At 35.4% G+C, this 22,409-nt stretch overlaps 1 protein-coding gene across 2 annotated transcripts in view; it reads left to right on the plus strand.

Annotated features, from left to right (window-relative positions):
• The window catches only part of LOC114709047 (casein kinase 2 subunit alpha' interacting protein), a 90,175-nt gene that overhangs the window by 49,355 nt on the left and 18,411 nt on the right, over positions 1-22,409 (plus strand). Inside the window, exon 2 of one of the 2 annotated variants that reach the window (XM_028892671.2) lies at positions 17,835-17,989. The gene's annotated coding sequence lies outside the window, so the exon portion shown is untranslated. The remainder of the gene's footprint in view (positions 1-17,834; positions 17,990-22,409) is intronic. The other variant, XM_037209665.1, reaches the window with a different exon arrangement.

Consider the following 22,409-nt stretch of genomic DNA (forward strand, 5'->3'; position numbering starts at 1 on the left):
TGCATAAGATAAATGAACGCAAGATTGTTGTTTACAGTAAGGAACCCATAACAACCTAACGATCTATTATTAGAAGTGGATAGTTTTATATACAGCAATCACAGTGGATAGAGGAAATAAAGACCCCGAGAAAACTGATACACTGTATCAAGAATATAATATATATTGTGTTGAAAGAAACATGGCTATATTAAATATCCATATGTAATGAAATGTATAAATGTATAAAGTATAAAAACATCAGCAAGGGGAACATACCTCAATTTCAGCATGATCCTGGTCTTGGGGGTGGGGCATGTGGGTGATAGTAGGTTTCACAGAAAAGGTTCAACTGAACTTTACTGGTTTGGCCTTTCTAAACCTTTCCAAAGAAAATGTGATATACTTATTAAATCTGTGAGGTGAGTGAATGGTATTTGTTAGATTAATTTTGTGTACTTTCAAATGTATTTAACCAATTTAAAAATGAAGCTTTTTTTTTTATAATGTGGACTAATGTCTGAAACATTATGTGGTTTAATCTGGGTTATTTTGTATGGTTCTGTATACCTTATTTCAAGGTTAGAACTGTATTTTCACACGTCAGTCCACATTTCCACTTTGATATCCTTTGTATAGGTCATAATTCAATTGATGATCCTTTTCCAAAATTTTTTCTCAAAGATTTTCAAATATCCATTGAATTACAGCCTAGTTCTATTGTTTTTTTTAAAAACATTAAATTGAATCCCCAAATATATGATTCATTATGTACAAATTCTAAAAAAAATTAAGGTCTCTATTAAAAAATTGTGGCTTTATTCTGGAATATCCAATTTGATTTATGGGAATAAATATTCATCACTCCTGAGAAAAATGCCAGCTTGTCACTAGAGAATACTTTAGTTTAATGACACAGGGCACTTTAAGTTCTTTCTTCTTCATCTTTTGTGGCATGGGCTAGACCCCAGTAGCTTGATTCATTTACCAGTTTTTTCTGCAATAAATTATCAGCTCGCCATGGTTATTTAGAAAGTAATAATAATAATAATAATAATAATAATAATAATAATAATAATAATGTAACATCTAAAATGTTTCTGTTACATGTAACATGTGTTCACAACTTTATAGCTTGTCTCAGGCAGGAGTTTAGTGACTTGTGGTTGAAGCTGTTGTCTTTGACTTCTTTGGATACAGGAATTGAAGTTTTTGTGGAATCAATGTAGTCTCAAGAAATGTAAACATTTGGTGGCAAGTGCCTTTAACCATTGAGACATTTGCTGCCTATCCCCAGTTTTTATCTTTTGCTGCTTTATTTCACCTCCACAAGTCCACTGTGGCATGTGCATGCTCTAAACTTTCACACAAATAAATAGATGTAACAAAATTTTAAGAAAAATGTGGTGTGAACTTGAAAAAGATTTGGGTGGTGGAAAATGAGAGAGAATTATAGACATGTTGGGGAGAGGGGCAGAAAAACACATGAGGATCCTGGAAGTCTAGCTGATTCTACTTTCATGGGAGACAAATCTCTCTCAGTTGGCTTGCCTTTCCTGTGGATTCCTGTGGAAGAAATCAAATACTAAGTAACCAGAAGAAAGAGATGGAATAACAGAATAAAAACAGTGGGCCAGAGATCTGTGATAAATTTATGGAGCATGGCACATATGAATGTGTCAGGGGTGGTTTGGGGGATGATACCTTGATGAATATTTAGGGGGGATGTGGGTACTTCTGGGTGGAGGTCTACCTTCAGCATGGATCTTGTTGACTTACCCAGAATTCATCTTGCTTTTGATGTTTGTTTTTAGCAATTTTCCATCTACTGACCCTTACTCTGCTCCTTGGCTGTAAGTTCTATTCACCCATTATATACTTGGAGCTCAGCTCAAGCTCTCTCCTGAAATACAGTAATTCCATTTGGAAGGCTGAGTTAAGTTCCGTGATAGAGTATTGGTTAGTGTATGTGGTGCCCCTAGTTCAATCTGCATTAGCATCACTAAAGTATCATTCTAGTGGTTCCTACATCCTTCATACTGTGCTTTCCTTCTGAAATAAAGCCCTTCTGAGCATCGGTATAAGTACCAGGAGTCATCTGTTTCTTTAATGAGCTCCATGCTTTGCCCTTCCGTGCTTGCTACTTAATCAGGGAGATTGGTTTTATTCTAAGATAAATAAACATCAACTTTTTCAACAGGTACAGAAGGACTCTGATGATTTGGTTTTTTGTGATATCTATACTTTGCCCATATTTTGGCAAGCAGTTCATTTATTAAACTCTCTTTCAATTATCTCAGCATGAGTGTATCATCTATATCCTTTTGGGAACCTGAGCAAGCCAACTGTTTTAAATCATTTTCTCCTTTCCTTTACATATTCCGGACTTAAGACTTCTTAGGCACTCAATTCTTTACAAAGGCGATTATAATGTGTTTTAATCTTTATTTCATTAGGAAGCTTACAGAATAAAAATATTTCAAGATAGAAAGTGTAGATAGTCAGTTTAAATGATTCATTTCCTCCAAACCTCATTATTTTTCCTTATAGAAGTTAGAGGATTTGCATTAGATCATTGCTAAAAGGATCTTCTGACTTTAAGATTCTATTATTTCTTTAGATAAGGAATATATGATCTTTTAATGTCATGGAGTGTTAAATTTTAGTCTGTGTTTTGGGAAAGTATTTAAAAATTCTATGAGAAAGGTAATAGATCTGAAAGATTCCAAACTACAAAAGTGCCAATACACATAAAAATGTCAAATAAATAACTATAATGTTATGTAGCTTTAAATTTTAACTTTTTATTTATTTATTTATTCTTCTCTCATATATTACATCCCAACAATGGTTTCCCCTCCCTACAATCCTCCCACTCCTTCCCTCCCTCTGCCCTCTCATTCCTCTTCCATTTCCCATTAGAAAGCAGCAGGCCTCCCAGGGACAGAAATCAAGACCTTGTGAAAAAGAGCCCATGCCAGACACTGCCTGGATGGCCAGGAACCAGAGGCTGGATAGCCCAGAGACAGAGGATGAACTTTGACTTTAAACACTGAAATTTTATTGGAAACTAGAAAGAAAAAAACAACAAAGTTGAGTTTGGGTAATTATTTGATGTACATTGAGTTGCTTCAAATATTTTCTGAAATATAAAAGGTTTTACTTGCATGTAGATCATGTCATTTAATTTTCTCCTTATCTGTTCGGAAACAACGGTATAATTTTTGAAATGTATAACACTTTAAGAAGGGTAAAAGAGGCACTAGCTTCTCAAAGGTCAAGCCTCTGGGAATATTTTGTTTGTGTTTTTGGTATAGGAAATCCTTAGGGGATTTTGGGCCACTATCTTCTTTGGTTTTATATTAAAACACCAATCCATAATGTTGCATGCAATAGTATTTCCAAACATTGGACATTTTTCTTTAGTCAGGACAGGGGTTTCTTTCAGTAAGGTCAAGCATATATGCCTGTGTTACTAAAAATCACTCATTTTGTTAATCCCTGTAAAGAAAAAAATGTATGTATACTTAATATTTAAATTCCATACTTAAGACAGACCCATGCTTTCTACCACTCATGATTGGCCACAGAAGCTGATTTCTGTCATGGAATTTGCCCTGTGGAGAAGATCTGGGAGTTCCACCCTCATGTGGCTGACAGAGAGGTGAGGGGGAGGATTCTATTCACTTTGCTTTGGCTCTGCCTTAGGAAAATTGCTCAGGCAGTTGCTTTTCTGTAGCATGTAATGCTGTTAGTTCCCATCCCAAAGCTAACAGCCTCATATTCCCACATAGACCACAAAGTGGATAAAACAAAGAGAAACTACTTCTGCTAACCATATTGATTCAAATATCCACAGGGAATTGTAGCCTTGTAGTTCCCCCACTGCTTGATATGAAGTAGAAAGTCTGAAAGGAATCATTTGCACACTACTGTGCCAGGTATCAGTCACCCAGCATTGTACAGATGTTTGTTTCCAAGTCCTAACACATTCTAAATTTCAACCTGAAATCAAGGAAAAACTTCAGATAAAGACAGGAGATTCTTAATGAATGTTCACATTGTTTTGTTGTTGCTTTTGGTTTGTTTACTTGTCATGATTCTGTATCAACTCCTTAATAATGTTTTAATGATTCATCTAGGAGATGAACCAAGGTCCCTGCACTTTCTGTGTACTTCTTATACCATTGCCTGTGTGGAATGTGTAAACAGAGATGTTTTATGTTTAATGCAGAACAATATTTTGTTACTAGATTCAAGGGAGCAATGGAATGGTCGTTGAAATGTGAGTAGCTCTCTGGGGATCTATGCCACACTGAGTATTCTCTCTTTCCATGTTGGAACCAGTACCATTTCATCTGACAGAGGTCTGTGCCATGTTTCTGCTGTACAGGTGGTAACACTGCTGGCCTTCCTGAAATTAATTAATTAATTATTTATTTTAAGGTGGATAGCATGTTTCACACGAAGCTGCTATCTTTGTAACAGCTTCTGGAATGTGCTATGCTGTGGGTTTATTTTTGTAGGTAATGGGCTAATATTAAAATATACATTAAGGCAGAATGTGAAGGGAAAGCAACTCCCTCCCTGTTACTGAACTTACTCCCTGATGGTCAAAGTGCTCAGAGCCAAGAAACAGAAGGAAAGGAGCGCCCTGTCTTCCCGTGCCTTGTCCACTTAGGTAGTGGTCACAGTGATGTAAACAATTTGTAGTTTTTTTTTTTTTTTCCCTTGAGGAAACTGAGGCAACCAGGGGGACGTTTCCTTCATTTTGTTCTTCATCACAAGTTAAACAACACACATTTAGTTTCTGAGGGTTTCTCTTTCTGAACTCAAAAGCTGCAGTTCAATTTCTTGTCTAAGACCAATTTGCTATTTTTTCCTTATTTTTTCCTTATGGAAGTAACGTTACCTTCTCAAGACTTTATGGGAATGGAATGGAAAGATAAGTGGAGACTTTCCTGCTGAATCAGTTGACTACTCTTAGGTAGTATAGTCAAAATAATCATAAAACTTAATTTGGGGGCTGGGTAGATGGTTCATGCACTTTAAAGCATGTGCTCCTCTTCCAGAGGACCTGAGTTCTAGTCTCCATGCTTCCACTTTGGTTACTTACAACCACCTGTAACTCCTGCACAAGGGGATCTGATGCCCTTTTCTGGCCTTTGGGAGCATGTTCACTCGCAGCATACAATCACATACATATAAATCTTAAATAACCCCCAGATTGGGTTTAATAATCCAGAAACCTACCAGTGCCTAAGAAGGTCTTCAAATTAATGATTTACAGAAAGCAAAATAATTTATGAATTTTCTTTACATGAAATAAAGCCCTCTAATAGCTACCCCACACTGTTCTCACCTGCCTACATGCATTCAATTTGGAAGTTGTCTCTATCACATGCCAGATGCATCTATTCCATTGTGGTATGCCACACCTTCTAAACAATGCTAAGGTTGAGGAAATCCTTTCACACATAGCCATTTAAGATTCAAACCATAGTTTTAGGTAGTGAGAAAGTTTTTTTTTTTTACTCTAAAAGCAATATGGTATTTGTAACCTCACCAAAGAGTTATCTCTCCCCCACCATGATTTGAGAAGCCTCATTAAATAAATATTAAGTTTCCATATATAAAATATATAATGTGGTGCCAAGATATTTTTCCCAGGGATAATTCAAGTCCTAACAAGTTAGCTGGAGGAATCCCTTTTGTTTTTATGTGGTGGTGGTTTCATGATCCAAACCAGTTATCTTCAGCAAATACATAAATTTATTATAACTTCAGGCCCCTGAAAATGAATCCAAATAAATCAACCATGACCATTACTGCCAACTGAGCCCACTGGAGAGGGTCCACGGAGCAGTGTAATTAGCTGCCATTATGTGGCTGCTAGCCTGCAGATTCCCTACTGCCTCTGACCCACTGCATGGCTTAAGTAAGTATTTGCACGAAAACTCACGATAATTGATCCCCTTCTGTGTCAAGTGTCTTCATAACTTTAAAAATTAAAGATGCTGAATGCCTCGAGTGGCTTGGGTAGGCAATTTGATTCCAATTTTTATTATCACAAAGGGTCCATAATATGCATGAAGTGTCCTTTCTGATTAGCCATGCTTCAGCCGTTCTCTCCTCCACTTCTGCCTCTGCTTGTCCCTCCCCCTTCTACTTTGGTCTTCTTGTCCCATTCAGGCTTCTTTCCTTCATTTTCTGAAATACAGCTCGCAGAAATTCGCTGGCTATTCAAACGAGTTGCCTAGACTCTGGATGGGCTGAGACCGTACAGCATTCACTCTCTGCTACACCAGCTGATCCTGTCACAGAAGAAAATGATTCCTGGCTCTTCCAGGGAGAAAAAAAAATGTCTAGGATTAGGTGACTTGGGAAAATTTCTCTGAACTGGAATTTCTCCCTTGGATTCTCAGTACCTAATTATTTAAAATGAAGCAAGCAGAAAAATCATTTGATTCAGTAGAGTGTGAAGCGAAATTCCCAGCACACCTTGCAGCAGTCATGTACGGACATTGCCCGCAAGTTGAATATAATTTAAGAATCAGGATATTTAGTCACAGGGTTGCTTCCTCAGATTTCTGTTTCTGTCACATTTTCCAATAAAGTTAATGCTCGTGTCTTTACTATTTTGAGGACATACAGTATTTGTTTTATTGGTCACTTGTAAATTGAAACAATAAAATATTAAATTATTCTTTATTGCAGAAAGTCATGAAGGCAGTCATAGTCAGTCACTAACTTTTGTAACAAAGGCATCACAGTGACATATTTTTTGCCCCCTTAGGCCTATTGGCTGTGTCTGAATTAGGACGTTGCATGCCACAAGAGGTCTTTCACCTAACTCTTGCTGAGAAAGCCTATCCGAACTAAGTCAATAAATCGGAAAACTCCAAAGTCTTCAATAGAAAAAAAAAAATCAATTACTATTAGAAAATGATCAATACCATACAGGGCTTTTATGGTATTTTAAGGGGCAAATTGGTACACTGAGGAGGTGAACAGAAATCCACACCATGGCAATAACCTTAATGAAGTTCCCATACTTAGAATATCCTGATGCTGTGTGCCCCTATGGAATTTGGGGTTTCCTTTCATACTGTGAGTCATTCTTACAGCTATAAAAGCACCTGTCCTTTAAGTCTGGGACAATCTGCACTCATACTACAGATGGTTGGGTATCTTATATTCATCAATAGCTCTAGTTACAGTAGCTTCTGGATTAGGAGTGTGTGTGTGTGTGTGTGTGTGTGTGTGTGTGTGTGTGTGTGTGTGTGTGTGGTGTGGTGTGGTCTCTCTCTCTCTCCATGTGTTTATTTGTTGCTGTGCAAACCATTCACCTACTCAGTAAGCCTTTCTGTGATTATTGTCTTTTAAAGCAATTTGTCTTCTCTGGCCCTTTGACCAACAGCAGCTCCAAAAATCTTCCAATTGACGACTCATGAGGTGACACACTTTGAATAACATTGTTATATTTTGTGCTTTGGGGTTAAATATAAACCACTTCTTACAAATTTAATTATTTCATTATTAATTTTGGTCTCTATTGCTATTATTGTTATCTGTGACATTGAAACGTGAATTGAACTGTTTGCAAATGGCACCATTAATTCTTTCCTGGCTCTAAGAAGCCACCTTCACAATGAGTTCTTGTTTCTTGGCTGATTTACATTATGAATTCTCTGATGAACACACAGCTTTGAATCTCCAAAATTAATAAGTGAAATATAGACTTCTGTTATGTTGTGAGAAACAGAGTAAAACAAATAGAAGTCTATGAACTATTAATACTGACTCCAAAAAATGTGATTTCTTAACTACTGACTGGATTAGAAGTAGCTTGTTTGAAACACAAATGCTTACCATGTGGAAGAGAAAGCAGGTTATGTTACATTAAGAACAAACTAAATTTCCTATGAATGCAACTAAAATTTGTATTTATTTGTCATTTGTAAGTAACTATATAAATGGACTTTTAACTATATTATAAAATTATTTTATTAACAGCAATGAGGAATGTATCCTGTAGTTTTGCAGTTGTTTTTCTCTTTGAGGGCCCACCACCCATCTCCCAAATAAATACATGGAGACATATTCTTACTTATGAATGCTGGACATTAGCTTGGCTTGTTTCTAGCCAGCTTTTCTAATTTAAATTATCCTGTTTTTCTTTAACTACAGTTTGCCTCTGGGCTTTTTACCTTTCTTTATTCTATATTTTTTCTTTCCTTCTTATTCCATGGCTGGCTGTGTGGTGGGGTGGCTGGCCCCTGGCATCCTCCTCTCCTTCCTCTTTTCTCTCTCCTCCTCTCTCATTCTTTTTTTGAGCCTAGATTTCTCCTCCTATTTATTCTCTCTGCCTGGTTGCCCCACCTATCCCTCTCTCCTGCCCAGCTATTGGCTGTTCTGCTCTTCATTAGGCCATCAAATGTTTTAGTCAGGCAAAGTAACACAGCTTTACAGAATTAAATAAATGCAACATAAAAGAATACAACACATCTTAACATCATTAAAGCAAATGTTCCACGGTATAAATGAATGTAATGCATCTTAAACTAATATCCCACAATAATATCCAAGAGTAGAGTCAGGTTAAAAATGCATTTCATCTACTGGGCCTTCTCATCAGTGTAAACTTGGACAACCATTGTGGAAATCCGTATCGAGGATCCTCAAAATGTTAAAAACAAAACCACCATATGATCAAGCGATCACATATACCCACAGGACTTATATCTGTCCACAGAGATACTTACATACCCACATTTATTACTACTTTATTCACAATATGGAGGAAAAGAAACCAGCCTAGATGTCCAAAACAGAAGAACAGATCATGAAAATGTGGCATATATGCATAATAGAATTTTACTTGGCTGTGAAGAAAAATGAAAATATGAAATTTGCGGGAAAATGAATAGAACTGGAAAAGATTATGTTAAGTGAGGTGACTCTGCCTCAGAAAGATAAAGATCTGTCCTCACTTGCATGTAGATCCTAACTGTTAATGCTTGTATGTTAAGAGAGTAGATATAGAGTAGGAAGCTAGATAGGTGACCATAACCAGAGATGCTGACAAAAGGGATGAGGGTAAAAGTTCACGTTTGTGTGACATGAAACTGGAATGGAGGTCAATGGGAGGGCACAGTGAGTGGGAGCATGGTGGGTAGCAGAGGGCAATACAAACAAATTACCTTTGAAAAGTGCCATAGTGAAATGCAATTCTTTGTCAAGTAATAAATGTAAAAATAAAAGCACATTTTAAAGAAACAGTTGTTAGTGTAGTTCAGAACAAATCTTAAATTTGTACCTTTGCTCTTAGGCTTTTTCCTTCTAGGTTAGACATTGATGTCTATACAACTTGGAATTTCCCATACATTATAACATTATCTCATTCTGTTTCCTACATCTATCTGTATGTCTAGCTACCAATATGTATCCATCATCTATCTATGATCTATCTCTCTATGATAAATATCTCTATCATCTGTCTATAATTTCTCTTTTGACTAACAGTTTATTAAGGTCTAACACATTTAGAATACCTATTTGTGTTAAGTACACACACACACACACACACACACACACACACAGAGGAATCTAAATATTTCTTAAATGCCTATTTGACTATTAAAAAAACAGTTTTTCTAGAAATTGTTTAATTTAAATTTCAAAAAGTATTCTTTAGTTCTGTTTTGGAGACTTTTAAAGCTTGTTTGCAACAATCAAGAAACTCTATTCTTTCAGTGATAAATTTATTAAATCTAAATACATGCAAAGTATTATTGATAAAAATGTAATACCTAAATTAAGGTGCATTATAAGTGTGAAGTATATTCCATTTTTCAATGACTATTTAAAAATGCAAATTGTTTTCTTAACTTTTATTGTTAAATGTTCAAATCTAAATATTTTGGAAACATTAGTCTGAATAAAAATATTCTCAACATAATTTCATGTTTCTCTTTAATTTTGTTTATGCGTTATCTAGAAATTTGGAGATACTTGTGTGACTTTTATATTTATATTTCCCAGTACTGTTAGACTAGAATCCCAAGAATAAAGATAAAAAAATGCGCCTTGCAAATAGAAGTAAGTTTGATATGAATTAAGTGTTTGGCTTGAAAAAAGTTACGAAAAAAGTTACAGTGGAATTAGAAGACAAACAGTCACTGTCTTGGAAAGAATGTGCTTTTCATAGTATTAAGAGAAAAGAGGAATTAATAAGTAATATTTTGCTAGCTTGGGCTATAAGAACAATGGCTAGTGGGTATAATGTGTGTATTTTATGAGTTGATCATGCATACAATGCACCAGGTCACAATGTAGTCATAGCTGCTCATTACCTTCTTCCAATGGGAAATCTTATTTCTTTAAGAGGTAGAGAGCGCTGCACCATTCTTTGGATCCTGATTGGTCCTCAGATAAGGTCTTAACTCATCTTATTCTTCTACCTGTATTGTCCCTTATCTCTGTCTCCACAGGGAAACATTACTTTTTTCCATTCCTGTTTTGTGATACATTTCAGTTACTGGATTACTTATATATTCTTGGAACAACTTGTATACTTGAATCTACTTTTTCCATTTTGAGTATACAAAAATTATATGGCTATGAGAGTGTGTATTTTGAATGAACAGTGTCCCTGATAGGCTCCGGTATTTGAACACTTAGTCTCCAATTGATCATTCCTTTTGGAGAGGTTATAGAGCATTTAGAAGGTGGAGTCTTGCTGGAAGAAGCATGTCAGTTGAGGTAGGAGTAGGTTTTGAGAATGGATAGCCTCACTCCACTCCCAGTTCAGTCTTTTCCATATAGTTGGGGCTGAAGATGTGATTTCCCAGCTTTCTGCTCTAGCATACCACTGCTGTGCCTTGCTACCATTGTGGATTCTCCCTCTGGGACCATAAGCCAAAACAACAACAACAAAACAAAACAAAACAAAAAAACTCTTCTGTAAGTCATGTTTGATCATAGTATGTGATCACAACCAAAAGTAACTAATATAGAGAGGGATAGGATGTCATTGCAGCCATCTAGGGTGGGATGGGTTGGTTAAATTGGTACATTTTTAAGGAGTAAAAGTAGGCATGTCTGTTTTGACTTTAGGTACAAGCTCACTCCTATAGTTCACATTTTGAGCAATAAAGCTGATAGACTATCAATTCTCTCTGCTTCCTGTGACTTTAATTTAGCAGGCCTAGATTCATGATGTAATGAATGGAGGAATATGTCTCAGTGTTACATTCTTGTGAGATATGTCTAATGTTGAGAAGCACAGTCAGATATATCTGAATATGGGAACATCTACCAGTTGACTCACCTGAGCACCTGGAGATCAATTTCATAAAGTACCAATGAGAGAACATGACTCAAAAACCAAGGCCACCAGTGAGACAAAACCTGTCACCACAGGATACTGGAAAGATATTTAATTTTTTTGGATGATAGAATTTATTTTCTTAGAGTTGATGGTGTGGTGTCATAGAAGTGTCACATTTTCTGAGGAAGATTCATGCTGAATGAAGTACTTAGGCATGGCATGTAGACACTCTTTGGAAAGTCTGACAGAAGGCACTGGTATGTATCTGCACATTCGATGTATGCAGATACAGAGATATCAGTTATTATAGATGTCAAATATAAGAGCAAGAGAAAATTTCTTATTTCATAAAATAATTTAAAATTATCAATAATGAGTTAGTTTAAGGGAAATATTTTTTCTCCTGTGTGTGTGTGTGTGTGTGTGTGTGTGTGTGTGTGTGTGTGTTCATGTTCCTGCATATGTGTAAATAAATACCGAATGTGTGTGCTACGGCATGTGTGAAGTGGTCAGAGCACAGCTGGGTGTGGTTCTTTGCTAGCTTCCTTGTTTGAAGTGGTATTTCTTGCTGGATGCTGTTGCATACTACAGGCTGGCCGGCTTGCAAGTATTAAGGGAGTCCTATCTTCCATTTCACCACAGAAGCACTGGGATTACAGACACATATGTCTGGCTTTTACACGTGTTCTGGGGGGATTCAAACATGGTCTTCACACTTCCACAGCAAGTTCTTTATGCACCGAGTCACCTCTTCCACCCCAGAATCTCCCTTAAACTGCTGATATAAATGTAGTATCTAGAGTAGATTGCTTGTAAACTTATATCAGTGACTCTCAGAAAATCTAAAATAGCAACAAAAAGTTGTCAAAGAAATTTTAAACAGCATATCCTTTAAAAGCCCATGTTTACACATTTGACATACCTTGTGTTAGGAGCAGGGGAGGTTTTAAATGTCTGCATCTTGCTGCTGTTACAGTTATTCAGCAGTTCAATGGAATGAGTATTCAATTCATCTTGCCTAATGAACTGATGAGAGAATACACCCCCCCTCACTACAGTATTCCAATAAAAATGACTAACATAGACCACCACGGGACTGTGTGAATAAATTATGCTTTAAATATCCTAGGAAACTGGTTTCATTAAAATTTAAGCATCCAAAGATTTTTTTAATCAATATTTGTGTAAATACTTGCAAAACAGCTCTCAGTATATTAACTTTGTAAAGACACACAGAAGTACTTTAATTGTTGTCCTGTAAAAGTAGAAAAAGCCAAAGAACAAAGCAGTATTAACCATTCTTTAAGAAGCAGAATTATGGAGAGTATCTTTTTTTTCCTGTTATTTTTCTCCCTAAATTGTGATCATTATTTAACCAGGCGATGATAAAAAAAAAAAAAAAAAAGCAAGCAAAAATGAAAACAACAGCCAATGCTCTCCTCTGGAAAGTGGAATGTGATTTTCAGTTTCAAATCCAGGTTATAGAAAAAAAAACCAACAAAGATGCATCCAAGGAACCGAGGTAGCAGGGTTCAGGCTGAGTTGGGGTCTTCTGCCGTGTTCTTAATAAGCATTCTGCAGCTGATAACAAGGGTGGGGCACATTTTATAAGACAGAGGTTGGCGTGGTGAAATCAGGCTGACCATACTGAATGCTGGTTTCAACGTTTATCAGAATACCATTTAAAAAAAAATGGTATTGAACTCAGTTTTCACTTCGCCTCTCATTTGTAAATTGATAATAAATTAGTCTAAATAAGGGTACTGTGGTCTGCAAATAAAAGAAAGCAGAGAAAAGGCGGCAAAAGAGAGGCAGAAACACTGATATTTACCATGACGAACTTGGATGCACATGCTCTCATTTAATTCTTGCAGAACAGTGAGGTACTCTAGGTATAACTCTTTGCAAAGGTCATTGAATTTCCAGAGCTGCGATAATGTATTGAGCCTGCTTTATAAGCCCTAAAGCCAGACTGTGGAGGTGTAGTGTTTCCTCTGGTCCAGCAATCAGAGTGGGGTGGCTTTGGCAGGTGTGACCTCCTGGGAGGGAACCATTTCCCTCATTACAGCTTAAATTCCACTGAAGACACCTTCAAGTAATTTTTTTTTTTTTTTTTTTGCCAGAATTCAGAACACCAGCAGCCAAGTTCTTCCCCTGGTTCTTAGCAGGCCTGAACTAAAAACACTAAAAAATGCTTTTTAAGCAGCCAAATAGTTGACTGTTGAGGAAATGCAGGAATATGCTATCATTTATTTTATTTATTTCTGCATATATGTATGCATGTATTTACTTATTTTGTAGCCTTTGTTTTGTGAATTGGGATACTGCTTGTATGTTCATGGGTGTAAGCTGAGTACATTGTTGGAATAAAAAGAACCAATGGTGTTTTCAAGCTGCAGATCAATAGATCCCAGTGCCATTAAAATTAAAGGGTAGTGGGAGATCAGTAAGGTAGCCTTCTAACTTCGAGGCCGTGTAGAAACTATTAGATGTTTACAGTAGCTTGCGTACAGTACTCCATCACTGAGTGTTCAAAGCATCTCATGATGAGTGTGGCTCCTCCATTGTGAGTTGCTTCCAAGCACTGAAGGGATGAAATACGGGGTAGCCCATTCATCTTAATTTCATCAAAATACTTGATCAAAAAGCCTATTCTTTTTATTCAAAATAAAAAAGCATTTTGTCTGTTATTTCCAAATTAAAATGGTATTTTTCTTTTGAACATCCCATGCTAACAGATTTTGGTGTATGCACTCATAAAATTGTGGGATAGTGAGGCATGAAAAGAATTTAGCACACCACACTCTCTGTATGAATTTTTCCTAATATACTGCATTTAAAAATATTACGTAAATTATTCAATATCCTTTATATCAAACATTGTTTTGAAAACAAGAACTTGGCATTGTGTCTGAGTACAAGACCTATGATACAGACCCCTAAATGGTATACTTTTAATTTACATTCTCTACTGATTGACACACAGGATAATGGAATGACAGAAAAACAAGGAGGCTATTTAGTTTATTCACAAAGTAAATAGCCATGTGTGTTTGTAGTTAATGTTTATTATTTGTTTATCCTTCAGAAATCTACTTCTGTTCTCTGAGATAACAATTTGAGGGTAGACTTTGTTCTTAGTTATCTGGCCCAGCAGAAGCATGCATGGGAGCTGGCAGGGTCAGCATTAAAAAACTCAAATATTGAAATACCTCTCCTGACTGGGTTAGGAAGAGAGCCTGCACTTGACAGAGGCATGGTAAGCCGTGTTTGGGCTGGGCCTTCCCTGTGTCTGAGTGAATGTTGGCCACTTCTTCCATGGCTCATGGAGTTGGCTGAGAATTTCTATAGCCTCCTGTTTGCAATTGTATCATTTTCAAAGATGGTGAGTTCTCACATTATATTTACTGAACCAGGACAACCACAAGTATCACAAGACTTTAGTAACTCATATAAAATAGTTGACTTTTGAAACTGGGTCTCCTGTAACCCAGGCTGGCCTCAAGTTCAGTATGGATGGATGATCTTGAATTCCACAGTCCTCCTGCTTCCTCCTCCAGAGCTCCTGAGGTTTTAGGGGTGCAACACCACACCCTGGCTTGTGGAGTGCTGGGCATCAGACCAAGGCTTCTCATGTGCTCATCAAGCACTCACTGAGCCACTTCCAAAGCCCCAGCCCCTGCCCCATTTTTTGTTTTTGTTACTTAGATCACCTTGTTCCCTTTATTGTACACTGATCTCAAAGTTGCTCCAGGTGACCAGCAACTTCTTGGTTCTTCTGGGAGTAATTTAAACCACTTCTTTCGCTTTTTGACACTTGCCTCTATTGGACATTTCCTGCTATCTAGAGTAGCCTGTGTTAGACAACAAAATACTTAAATTAGAATTGTGTAGAATAATTAGTCATTTAGACATGTATATTAAAGTATAAATTTAATATCGTCTACAGTAGGTAGTTTAAGTTTAGCTCTACTTGGGACTCAATGGAATTTATTTTTGAAACATTTTTAAAATTTATAGTATTTTAATCATAGCATGTCTAAGAAACCATACATTATTTGAGAATTTCTAAAAATGTGATTATATAAAACAGAAAAATGTAAGTGCACAGAATATTTTGTAGTTGGAGTTAAATGGAATTTCTTGAACAAACATAATAGTAAAAATACATCTTGGTAGTATTGGATTCCTTATGAAATAAGAATTTATTGGTAATTCCATGGGAATTGTGAAAAGGTGAATGTCACTGGGGTGGCGAGAGGTGTTTTGATGAAAGCCAGTGGAATATTTCTCAGAATTTCATTTATTTTTGAAAGAAAAGATTGTTACACAGTTAACATATTGCATGCCTGTCGGCCTCTTGTTCTAAAGTACTCTCCATACAAGAGGAATTTTCCTAATTAGAATTGTCACCGTGCTACCGCTGACAACTTCCAAATGTCTACAGGGAAATGAAGCGCTCTTTCTCTCTCTCTCTCTTCTCTCCTCTGTGTGTGTTCACTACTAAGACTTTATTCTTAAGTAGCACATTACGTTTTACTAGTTACATAGCTTCATTCAGTGAGGACAGATAAGGGTCAGAAACGAAATAAAATTCTAAGTGTAATGTTATTTAAGACTAAGCCTTTTATATATGATTATTAGAATCATTGCCTTTTGTTCTAAATGTTTTCTTTAAATACAGAGAAAATAATGAATTTTATAAAAATTGTAATGAATTAATTCCATTAATGCAAACAATAGCAACAAAACACCCATTGCTAAAAACTCAAGTCAGTCTTTCTAAATGTTGGTTGATACTCCCTTTAATGCAAATGAAATCATAGTCTGATGTCTGGGAATCTCAAAAGGAGTGATGAGTGATGCAGAATTTTTCATAAAGTAAAATTTCATAGATCACAATTCCATTGCATCAAAATCATCAGAGTACATTTTAAAATAATGATTACACTCAATCTTCTAATACGGTTTCTAATTGTTTTAACCAGAAAGAAAATAGATACTGGTGTTTTTCAATATCTCTCAGATGATTCCAAAATTTAGGCAAGAATTAACAACTTATCTATTCTAGTACAACATAAATATAAAATATGTACTTTGGTACATGTCTTTCTAATTGTGGGGCCTTACCTAGTTCCCAAATTACACTTGTTAGATGATAAAAGCTTAGAGTAATAGATGGCCACTTGTCTTGCCTCTATCACTACACAATAAAGACTTAATGACAATTTTTTCTTGTCAGTGCTGATGTTTAAGTTTCTCACATAACAGGTATTTCTAATGGTTCTCTATTCTCAATTAGCTTAAATAAAGCTAATAATTTTTTCAATGGAAAATACATGACTAATGAAATATAATTTTCATAAAAAAGTTACCCTGTTCAAAAATTAAGCATCAAGAATTTCCTGAGAGCCTTTTGCAATGAGATTTTTAAAAAACATTTTATATGTTTTCTGATTGCAGTATTAAGCTATATTTTCATAGCATGTAGACACTTAGCACTAGATTCAATTGTGAGGAAGATAAAAGATAACCAGAGAAAGGAGAGAGAGAGAGAGAGAGAGAGAGAGAGAGAGAGAGAGAGAGAGAGAGAGAAGAGAAGAAGAAGAAGAAGAAGAAGAAGAAGAAGAAGAAGAAGAAGAAGAAGAAGAAGAAGAAGAAGAAGAAGAAGAAGAAAAAGAAGAAGAAGAAAAAGGAGAAGAAAAAAGGAGAAGAAAAAAGGAGAAGAAGAAGAGAAGAGAAGAAGAGAAGAGAAGAGAGAGGGAGAGAGAGAGGAATGGGGGCTGGGAGAAGAAAATCTGGAGAAGGCAGATCAATATTTAAATTATTATTAGTGCCCAGAGTATCCACTAAAACTTTGAGAATGATATTTCCCAGATTGTGACTCATGGGTTTGTGACAGAAAAAGAAGACAGAAATACAATATGGATGCCTAATTGCAGATGATGTTTTGCTAATTTATGTTAGATCCAATTTGTATAGTTGCAGTTTGACAAACTAGAAAAAATATTTAAAATATCTGATATAAAGATATTTTAAATTAAATAAATTGAATCGTAAATGTAATCCCTGAAACAGATGTTTAGGGAGAGCACACATGACAGGCATTTGTTCGAGACCTATTTGGGGCTTGTATTGTGTCTTCTCCATTTTTTCATGTTTCAAAAAGACATTGAACTCATTTTTCTTTCATTCATATCATTAGATCTACCTGATTTGCACAATATCCTTTGTATAAACCTGTTCAGACTGTACTTTTCCATAGCTTGTGGTTTTTTTTTTAATAATGGAGGAAAATAATCTTTTGTGACTATAATCATTTATTGTGCCCTTGTGTTTCATTTTCAAGCGGGGATGCTTATGTGTTTAGGGTTCCGTTATGTCAAGCTATGTAACCTTACAGGGAAGTTCTGCCTTCCATTTGCAGCAGGGGTAGACTTGCTGTAAAATCTCTCTTCCCTTTGCATGACTTCGTTTCATATTTCCAATAGTTAAAAATAATTCTTTTTTTTTTATTTTTCAGAACGACAGCACTTGCCTGTTATTATCAAGAAATCAAATTCCACCAACAAAGCACAACTCCCAGAAGCCATCTGGGATTGCTCTTCACTGTGTTGTGAACGTATTCATAAGGACAACTTTTAGCAGGAACTATCCTAGGAATCATTTCTTCAGTAGGTCCGCATAGTTTTCTTGCAAAATTTTAATAGCAAAAATCGCTAAGCATTTATATACTATTTAATCTCCTAACTTTTCTTTTTCTACTCATGACAAGGCAGGGTTGTAGATCTCTCTGTGACTGCTATCTGATGTAGATCCCTTTCAAAATGCAAACTTTGACCAATGAAAGTTAATGTTGTTCAACCTTTAAACATAGAATAGACTTTTATTTTAAAACATAGACTTTTAAATTAATGAATTTAATTATAAGTAAATCCTAAAGCAGACAGTAACGATGATCAAACCATCCAACTTAAGTCCCATCTATCTCTGCACCTGTAGCACCGAGTATAGAGCTGCTCCAACCTTAGATAGTAGGTTTGGAGTTCCAGAGTAGAGTTAGAAACCACCACCTGATTATATGAAGAAGACACAGAAATTCTTCATGAGTTATAGCACGAACTTATGCCAAGACAGAAAGGAAAATTAACTTGAAATTCTTGGAATGATAAAGCTGTTAAAACATTACAAAATGAAGCAGCTATTAAGGAACATGTTTTAAGAAAGGCACAACCGTTGGTCATGGTGGCACACACTTTTAAGCACAACATTTGGGTTCAGAGGCAGGTGGATCTCCCTGAGTTTGAGGTCAGCCTGGTCTATATAGCAAGTTTCAGGGCAGCCAGGACTACATAGAGAGACCCTGATTCCAACAAAACAAAACAAAACAAAACAAAACAAAACAAAACAAACAAAAAAAACAAAACAAAACACAAAACAAAACAAAACAACAAAGCAAAGCAAAACAACAATCAAAACCAAAACCAAAAAAAAAAAAAAAATAAAGAAAGAAACGAAAAACAGCAACAGTGTAAATACCATATAAACATGTGAAGGCTCTAAATATACACACCTATTAAATAATGACTAAACTTTTCCAAAATACATACAAGCTAAGTAGGTAGGAAAAAAAGCAACAGTAAGCCAAAATGACTAAAATATCTTGAAATAATATGAATAAGAGAGTTATGATTTAGCTTTTTATGTATTTCCTTTACAACACAGTGTATTAATGTACTAAATATAAAATTTCAATTAGATATCTCATTTAATATTTAAACTTATGCAAAATGTAATGGATAATTTCCCCAATGATAACTGTGAATTTTTTCTTAAAAAGTTTTGTTTCTGGAGATTGTTTAAGTTACCACATATTTATCTTTAAATTTCTCTAAAATTTGTATGCCTTAGTAAATAGCTTATTTTCATTGTTTTACACATTTACAATGCCTTCTCATTTTTAAAGGATTCATTCCTATGTTATTTCTGCAGAAAAAATAAGCTATACTAGTTCATAAAACTCATACTTTTAGAAATTGGACAAGTAGTCCCAGCCACTAAATATTTTCACAATTGTTTTAATTTAGGAGAATGTTTCAGGAAAGGGTTTCCATTACCAAGAAAAATATTTATCTAAAGTTTAGAAATTAATTTCTTATTTCAGTTCAATTCTGTATAACTCAAATTTAATGAAAGTTCATATATAATACATGTAAGCAGAAAGAAAAACATGAAACTTACTCATTATCATATATCTGAAGTTTATCACTTAAAGAATGCATGCTGACTGTAACTAATAGGTATATAATATAAATAAATGTATCATACAATAATTTGCACAAGAGTAGATTTTAAGCATTCTAACACGCATGAAAATAGAAGATAGTTTTGTAATAGTGTTAATTTGCTTAACTGTACAAGTCATGATGTACATATGATCAAGGCAAGAACATCCAAAGATCATGCTGTAGATCTAAAATGTGCACAATAAAATCAGTTTTGCGAAAAAAGAATAGAACAATATTTCCAAAACACACACACAAACTGATTTAGAAACAAGCACAAGTCAGAGAGTGGAATGAAACCATCTCAGTTAACCGGAGAGGGAGTTTTGATGTAGGGCTTCACCACCTTCCTTTCTCACAGTACAGTCAAGCTCCAAGTCTAATTCTGCATCTGTGTATATCACATAATACGGACTGATTCATCTGCCTCACCAATGATTATTCTTTGAAAACTGTGCTTTGAAAGGTTGTAGAGCATTTTGCCCCATAAGTCAGCTCCAGGTCAGTGCTGAACTTGCCATGAGGTCTCAAATCTTTGGTTGAAGTTAAATGAGGAAGCAGAGTAGGCATAAGATCAAGTCTTAGGGTTTAAATATTTATTTTAAAAAGTTTAAGAACTTTATGCTGTATTAAATCACTATCAGACATTTCAAGGATTAATCTGTGCAGACCATCATGAGAACTGAATGTTAATTTTCAGAGCACAATTTGTTTAATTTAAAATAGTTATTATTGAACTATTTTAATGTGTTTACTGGCTACTTTTAAATAATCCATTGATTACAAATGTATGTGCATTTTCTACTCTTCCTCCCCTAATAGTCAATAATTTAAAAATAATATTTTATTTGTTTTTGAAAATTGTATACATTTATAAATGTATTTTGGTAATTTCATCCATTAATACTCACCTGCCTGATGAGATGTGCTCCCTGGTGCCCAGTGGCATGGTAGTTGTATGGTGTTAAACTTGGTCAACTGGACACAAACTAGAGTCACTTGGGAGAGGGAATCTCCATTAAGGAATGCCCTCTACCAGACCAGCTTGTACATCTGTCTCTGGAGCATATTCTTGGTTTCTGGAGACAAAGAAAGGCTCAGCCCACTATGGGCAATACCATCCTTATTAAGTAGGTGCGCTTGGCTTGTCAGAAAGAGCTGAGCAAGCCAGAGGAAGCAAGTGTAAAAAGTATTCCTCCATGTTTTCTTATTCAGATTCTTGCCTTGAGTTCTCACTTTGGCTTGCCTTGATGATGGACTATAGCCTGTTAGCTGAATAAAGCTATCCACTCATAAATTACTTCTGGTCAATGTTTTATCACAGCAACAGAGAAGCAAATTCAGGCAGTAACCAACCACTTTCTGATTGGAACTTGGTCCACATTATTCCAGATACTTTAAACCTGGTCATCAACCACTTTTTTTCCTTTTACTTAAATTCTTAGATTTGGTGGCCAGGAATTTGTCCTACTTTTTAATATAACATAACATACGGTTTTTTCTTTGACTTGTAAATCCTTTACATAACAAGCGTACTTTTGTGGATACTTGATTTAAATGGCTAAGCTATTATATTTTCATTTGACACACACAAATTATACCCATAATACATTTTTTGTGGCAAAACATTTAGTACCATTTCTTTTGGGGTTTTGAGCTACCCATTATTTTATATAATATACCCCAGGGTCAGTGGTGGGATGAAACTCACTGTATCATTTTTAAATAAAAGTTGCTATCGAACTGAGATAGTTTTATTTTCTAAATAACCAGGTTTTTTTTGTTTTTATTTCTCATTTCTTTCTTCATACTTTGTGTGTTCAAGCTGTCTCATCTAAATGTTTCATTGATACTGGCTTTAACATAAAAAAATTGATTTTAGCTACATTTTGGAACATATATTTAAATAAAACAATCAACTCTATGAGAGTGAATTAACTCTTGATTGCAAGTATGCAAAACACATTGATTTGAACAGAAAAGTAAGTTATTGATTGCTGGGAAGATGGCATAATCAGAATTTAAAACCAGGTATCATGAATTCTCCATGGCATCCACATCACAGTGACATTGCCATACCCATCTTCTCCTCAGGGACTTGATGCATAAGGACTGTGAGAATTTGCTGAATTATATGAATCACTATGCACATCTTTGTTATCTAAGTATCATGTCACAGGCACATGCATAATAACTATGGTGCAGGAGAGATGGGGGGGAGAAGGGGAAGAAGAACAAAGAGGAGGAGGAGGAGGAGGAGGAGGAGGAAGAAGAAAATCATATTTACTACAGAGCTTTAGAGCCTGAACGACCTTACCCAAATTAGCAAGATGGAACACATTACATTTAAACCTCATAAACACTTTATGTAATATGCAGTACCAAATGCCAAAATATTTTGTGAATTTTAAGTGGTAACACATTTGAAGGAATGAAAGGTCACTCTGTACTGACTAAAATGCTGGATTAAATGAAATTATAAGATGGAGATCATTAAGGGAGATTTCCAACTCAAGGGGTCGAGTGACATGCTACCAAGATAACTCCAGAAGTCTGACAAGAGGATATAAATTGAAGAGGAATAGAAGTGAAATCTTTTCCCCTTTAAAGCATCTTTTTGATCCTAAAAGTCACTTCTGGCCACATTTCACAGTCTAACTGATGGTTGAATTCAATCAAGCTAACAGGATGCTTTTTCATTAAGTATAATCCTTTCCTGAAATTTAAACAAATTCTAAATTTCATTACAAAAATGTGAAAGTGTATAAATTTGAAAAGAAAATAAACACAACGTTAGTTCATAATTAGAATAA

The sequence above is a fragment of the Peromyscus leucopus genome, chromosome 12 (assembly GCF_004664715.2).
Source record: "Peromyscus leucopus breed LL Stock chromosome 12, UCI_PerLeu_2.1, whole genome shotgun sequence".
In the NCBI taxonomy this organism is placed as follows: Eukaryota; Metazoa; Chordata; class Mammalia; order Rodentia; family Cricetidae; genus Peromyscus; species Peromyscus leucopus.